This window comes from Ursus maritimus, unplaced genomic scaffold (assembly GCF_017311325.1).
Source record: "Ursus maritimus isolate PB19 unplaced genomic scaffold, ASM1731132v1 scaffold_2, whole genome shotgun sequence".
In the NCBI taxonomy this organism is placed as follows: Eukaryota; Metazoa; Chordata; class Mammalia; order Carnivora; family Ursidae; genus Ursus; species Ursus maritimus.
This window is the reverse complement of record NW_024424452.1, coordinates 63,589,879-63,596,391: the sequence shown is the minus strand read 5'-3', so window position 1 is coordinate 63,596,391 and position 6,513 is coordinate 63,589,879. Positions and strand designations below refer to the sequence as shown.

At 38.2% G+C, this 6,513-nt stretch overlaps 1 pseudogene; it reads left to right on the top strand.

Annotated features, from left to right (window-relative positions):
* The first annotated feature begins 1,319 nt into the window (after positions 1 to 1,319).
* LOC103666532 lies at positions 1,320 to 2,404 on the top strand (annotated as a pseudogene).
* The last annotated feature ends 4,109 nt before the right edge of the window (positions 2,405 to 6,513 follow it).

The window sequence follows — 6,513 nt, the reverse complement described above, 5'->3', positions numbered from 1 at the left end:
ACCCTTAACACAGAGATAGAAAACATGAAAGAAAGAAAGAAAGAAAGAAAGAAAGAAAGAAAGAAAGAAAGAATCAGAGATGAAGAACTCAATAAATCAAATTAAAAATATACTCGATGGAATAAATAGTAGACCAGAGGAAACAGAAAAATTGGACCAATGACCTAGAAGACAGAGTAATGGAAAACAATCAAGCTGAAGAGGAGAGAGGAAAAAATATAATAAAAAATGAAATAGACTTAGGGAACTTAGCAACAGCCCAAAGTGTAATAACAGTCATGCTATAAGGATCCCAGAAGAAAGAGAAAAGGGGTCAGAAAATTTATTCGAAGAAATAATCGTTAAAAACTTCCCAAATTTGGGAAAGAAAACAGAAGTCCATATCTATGCGACAAAGAGAGCCCCCAACAATATCAAACCAAGAGGGTCTACACCAGGCCCATAGTAATTAAAATGGCAAAAAGTAGTGATAAAGAATTTTAAAGCAGCATGAAAAAAGAGAACAGTTATATAGAAGGTAAACTTTATAAGGCTACAAATTGATTTCCCAGCAGAAACTTTGAGGGCCAGAAGGGAGAGATAGGATATAGTCAAAGTGCTAAAAGAAAAAAAAAAAAAAAAAAACTGCAGCTAAGAGAACTCTATCTAGCAAGGTTATCATTCAGAATAGAAGGAGAGATAAAGAGCTTCCCAGAGAAAACAAGTTATCAATAACCAGGGACACGTGGAGTGGACAGGAAAGACCATAAGCAGGAGCAAGAAAAGTAAGAAGTGCAAAAGCAGGAAAATTAAGTATATCAATAAAAATCAGTCAAGGGATTCACAAAATAAAATGAGGCAAAGTATGACAATATACCAAACCATGCAGGGGAGAGGAGCAAAGAATGGGTTCAAACTTAAGTGACCATCAACTTAATATAGACTGCTATATGCATAAGATGTTATATACAAACCTAATAGTAACCAAGACTCAAGAACCAGTAATAGATATGCCAAAAATAAAAAGAAAGGGATCCAAGTGTATCACTAAAGAAAGCCAGCAAACCAGGGGAGAAGAGAGCAAGAGGAGAAAGGAACAAAGACAAGCATAAAACAAGTAACAAAATTTCAATATGTATGTATCAATCAATAATTACTTTGAAAGTAATAGGACTAAATGCTCTAATCAAAAGACATAGGGTTACTGACTTAATTAAAAAACAAGACACATCTATATGCATACAAGAGACTCATTTTAGACCTAAAGACCTCCCAGATTAAAAGTGAGGGATTAAAGAACCATTTATTATGCAAATGGATGCCAAAAGAAAGCCAGAGTACCAATGCTTACATCGGACAAAATAGATTTTAAAACAAAGAATATAACAAGAGATTTTTTAAAATAGTATATAATCATAAAGAGTAAAATCCAACAGGAATATCTATCACCACCATGAAGAAGGCTGAGGCTCACTTGAAGGGTGGGGCCAAGAAGGTTATCGTCATTATCACCCCTTCTGCTGATGCCCCCATGTTTGTGATGGGCATGAACCATGAGAGGCATGACAACTCCCTCAAGATTGTCAGCAATGCCTCCTGCATCAACAACCTCTTGAGCCCTCTGGCCAAGTTCATCCATAACAACTTTGGCATCATGGAAGGATTCATGACCATAGTCCATGCCATCACTGCCACCCAGAAGACAGTGGATAGCCCCTCTCAGAAACTGTGGTGTGCTGGCCAAGGGGCTGCCCAGAACAACATCTCATCCTTTCTTCTTTTGCTGTTGCCAAGGCTGTAGGCAAGGTCATCCCTGAGCTAAATGGAAACTCACTGGCATGGCCTTCAGTGTTTCTACCCACGAAGTGTCAGTTGTGGATCTGACCTGCCACCTGGAGAAAGCTGCCAAATACAATGACATCAAGAAAGTGGTGAAGCAGGCATCAAAGGGCTCCTGGAAAGGCATCCTGGGCTACACTGAGGACCACGTTGTCTCCTGTAACTTTCACAGTGACACCTACTCTTCCACCTTTGATGCTGGGGCTGACATTGCTCTCAATGACAATTTTGTCAAGCTCATTTCCCGGCATAACAGTGAATTTGGCCTCAGCAACTGGGTGGTGGAACTTATGATCCATATGGCCTCCAAGAAGTAAGAGCCCCCTGGAGCACCAGCCCCAGCAAGAGCAAGAAGAAGAGAGAGAGGCCCTCAGCTTTTGGGGAGTTCATACACCAACTCATCTCCCAACACACAGAATCTCCTGACCACAGTTCCCATCCCAGACACCCTGAAGAAGAGTAGCGACTTGGGGGGGCCCTACCTTGTCATGTAGCGTCAATACAGTATACTGTACCCCCAAAAAAGAAATGAAAGATGAAATAACTGACACCACAGAAATACAAAGAATTATAAGGAAATATTAAGAAAAATGATATGCCAACAAATTGGATAACCTAGAAGAAGTAGACAAATTCCTAGAAATATATAACCCACCAAAACTGAAGCAGGAAAAAAAATAGAAAACTTGAACAGACTGATTACCAACAATGAAATTGAATCAGTACACAAAAACTCCCAGCAAACAAACGTCCAGGGCAAGATGGCATCACAGGTGAATTCTACCAAACATTTAAAGAAGAGTTAATACCTATTCTTCTCAAACTATTCCAAAATATAGAAAAGGAAAAAAAAAAAACTTTCAAATACATTCTCCAAGGCCATCATTACCTTGATACTAAAACCAAATAAAGACACCACAAAGAAAGAAATACAGTCCCTTATCGCTAATGAACATAGATGCAAAAATACTCAACAAAATATTAGCAAACCCAATCTAACAACATATTTAAAAAATTATTTGCCATGATCAAGTAGGATTTGTTGTTGGGATCCAAAGATACTTTAATATTAGCAAATCAATCAATGTCATATATCACATCAACCAAAGAAAGGATAAAACCATATGATCATTTTAATAGATGCAAAAAAAGCATTTGACAAAATGCAACAGTCATTCATGATGAAAACATTCAACAAAGTGAATTTAGAGGGAATATATCTCAACATAATAAAAGCCATATATATGAAAAACCCACAGTGAACATCATCCTCAATGGGGAAAACCTGAGACCTTTTCCCCTAAGGTCAGGAATAAGAGAAGGAAATACACTCTCACCACTTTTACTCAACATAGCACTAGAACTTCTAGCCACAGAAATCAGACAACAAAAAAAGAGGTATAAGGAATTCAAATTGGTAAGGAAGAAGTAAAATTTTCAGTATTTGCATATGGCATGATACTCTATATAGAAAACCCAAAAGACTCCACCAAAAAACTGCAAAAATTGATAAATAAATTTAGTCAGGTTGCAGGATAGATAATCAATATATAGAAATCTGTTGCATTTCTATACGCTAATAATGAAGTAGTGGAAAGAGAGTGTAAGAAAACAATCCCATTTATAAATGTACCAAAAACAAGAAGATACCTAGGAATAAACCTAACCAAAGAGGTGAACAACCTGTACTCTGAAAACTGTTAAAACACTGATGAAAGTAATCGAAGATGACACAAAGAAATGGAAAGACATTCCATGCTCATGGATCCAAAGAACAAATATTGTTGGGGCGCCTGGGTGGCACAGCGGTTAAGCGTCTGCCTTCGGCTCAGGGAGTGATCCTGCCGTTATGGGATCGAGCCCCACATCAGGCTCCTCCTCTATGAGCCTGCTTCTCCCTCTCCCACTCCCCCTGCTTGTGTTCCCTCTCTCGCTGGCTGTCTATCTCTCTGTCAAATAAATAAATAAAATCTTTAAAAAAAAAAAAAAAAAACAAAGAACAAATATTGTTAAAATCCCTATATTACCTAAAGGAATCTACACATTTAATGCAATCCCTGTCAGAATACCAGAGTATTTTTCACAGAACTAGAACACATAATCCTAAATTTTTTATGGAACCACAAAGACCCCAAATAGCCAAAGCAATCTTGAAAAAGAAGAACAAAACAGGAGGAATCATAATCCTGGACTTGAAGTTATATTACAAAGCTGTAGTAATCAAAATAGTATGGTACTGGCACAAGAGTAGACATATAGGTCAATAGAACAGAAGAGAGGACCCAGAAACAAACCCATGATTATATGGTCAATTAATCTTCCACGAAAGAGGCAAGAATATGCAATAGGAAAAAGAAAGTCTCTTAAACAAACGGTATTGGGAAAACTGGACAGCTACATGCAAAAAGAATGAAACTATACCCCTTGCGTACACCATACACAAAAATGAATTCAAAATGGTTTAAAGACCTAAATGTGAGACACGAAACCATAAAAATCCTAGAAGAAAGGTCAGGCACTAACCTCTCTGCTTTTGACCATAATAACATTTTCAAATATGTCTCCTCGAGGAAGGGAAACAAAAGCAACATAAACTATTGGAACTACATCAAAATAAAAACTTCTGCACAGCAAAGGATACAATCAGCAAAACTAAAAGGCAACCTACAGAATGGGAAAAGATATTTGCAAATGACATATCTAATAAAGGGTTAGTATCCAAAATATATAAAGAACTTACACAATACCAAAAAAAAAAAGTTCAATTAAAAAATGAGCAAAAGACATGAAGATTTTCTCCAAAGACATCCAGATGGTCAACAGACATATGAAAAGATGTTCAACATCACTCATCATCAGGGAAATGCAAATCAAAACCACAATGAGCTATCACCTCACACCTGTCAAAATAGCTAAAATAAAAAAACACAAGAAACAACAAGTATTGACAAGGATGTGGAGAAAAGGGAACACTCATGCACAGTTAGTGGGAATGCAAACTGATACAGCTGCTGTGGAAAACAGTATGGAGTTTCCTCAAAAGTTAATAGAACTACCCTATAATCCCATATTTCTACTACTATTTACCCAAAGAACACAAATACACTATTTACCCAAAGAACACGAACACAAAGAACACAAAAGATATATACACCCCTACGTTTATTGCAGTATTTACAATAGCCAGATTGTGGAAGCAGCCTAAGTGCCCATCAATGGACGAATGGATAGAGAGGATATGTTATATACGATGGAATATTAGTCAGCCATCAAAAAGAATGAAATATTGTCATTTGTAACAACATGGATGGAGCTGGTGAGTAAAATGCTAAGTGAAATCAGTCGAAGAAAGGCAAATGCCGTAAGATTTCACTCATATGTGGAATTTAAGGAACAAAACAAATGAATGAAGAAGAAAGAGAGACAAAAAAACAGACTCGACTATAGAGAACAAACCGATTGTTTCCGTAAGGGAGGTGGGCAGGCTAGAGGGTGATATAGGTGATGGGGATTAAAGAGTACACCTATGATGAGTGTGAGTATTTGACAGAACCAGCAAAGAATGGACTCTATCATAAAGACAAAAAAAGAAGTCTAAGTAATATATTGGATAGAAGAATGAATGATAAGTAAACAAATTAGTAAAAAAAAATTAGTACACTAAATGCGTATGTTCTATAAACAATAAACACAAAACTGAATATGTTTCGTTACAAGCTCGGAGGCAAACTTAGAAGATGACCGTGGGAGAGAGCAGGGGGAAATAAAGTAGTTCAACTTTTATTTGTGCAGATGATTGATGTATACGTTAGCTTTCTATGTAGCTAGAAAATGCACTTTAAATTTTTATTAACTATATTTATGCAATATACAATATAAATATAGACATGAAAGCATAACATCTTATACATATAAGAGGGAAACAAACAGAAAACTAGACGTACAAATTGGAAATAAGAATGGAGAAGGGAAACAAAGATCGTATTAAATAGCAAACACGGAGGGGGGCTATGGAGGGTCCTAAGTTTACCTTCCCCATGAACACAGCTAGATAATTATCAAATCATCCTAAATGCCCCAGAAATCAACCTGAAGACCGACAGAACAAACTCCACAACTAAAACTGGAAAAGAAACTTCACTGAAGAAGACAGGAAGTGCAGAGGTGTGGTTTAGGGGAGAAATGGATTGGCTGCTGTGGAGGAGAGGAAGTCCTGGCTGTGGAGGAGGGCAAGAGAGAGGCGAGCACACAGGGGAATGCACAAACAGATTGTTTCCCCACAGCCACTAGCTTGAAAGTGAGAAGGCCTGAATTTTGTGAGTTCTTGCAAACAGGGAGGCTTAAAGCCGGAAGGTTTAAGTCTCACAGGCTGGGCTCCAGGAGAGCCTGGAGGCATTGGGGCTGCTCTTGGAAAGAGACAAGCACGCAACCTGGGGACATATGGTCTGGAAACAGCAATTTCAAGAGCATCCGGGGCACACCATGGGGAGAATATTTGCTCTTCTTGGAGCGTGTCCCAGAAAGTAGCATTCAGGGAGGCACCCTTCTGGGAACAAAGTACTTGGCCAGTGCCATTTCCCTCCCCCCCCCCGCTCAGCATAAGCATGGGACCACCTGTGGGAACTAGTACTCCCCAACACTGGCTGCCTAACTCGCTCACACCAAGCCCCACACTGCTACACTCTGATGGGACTG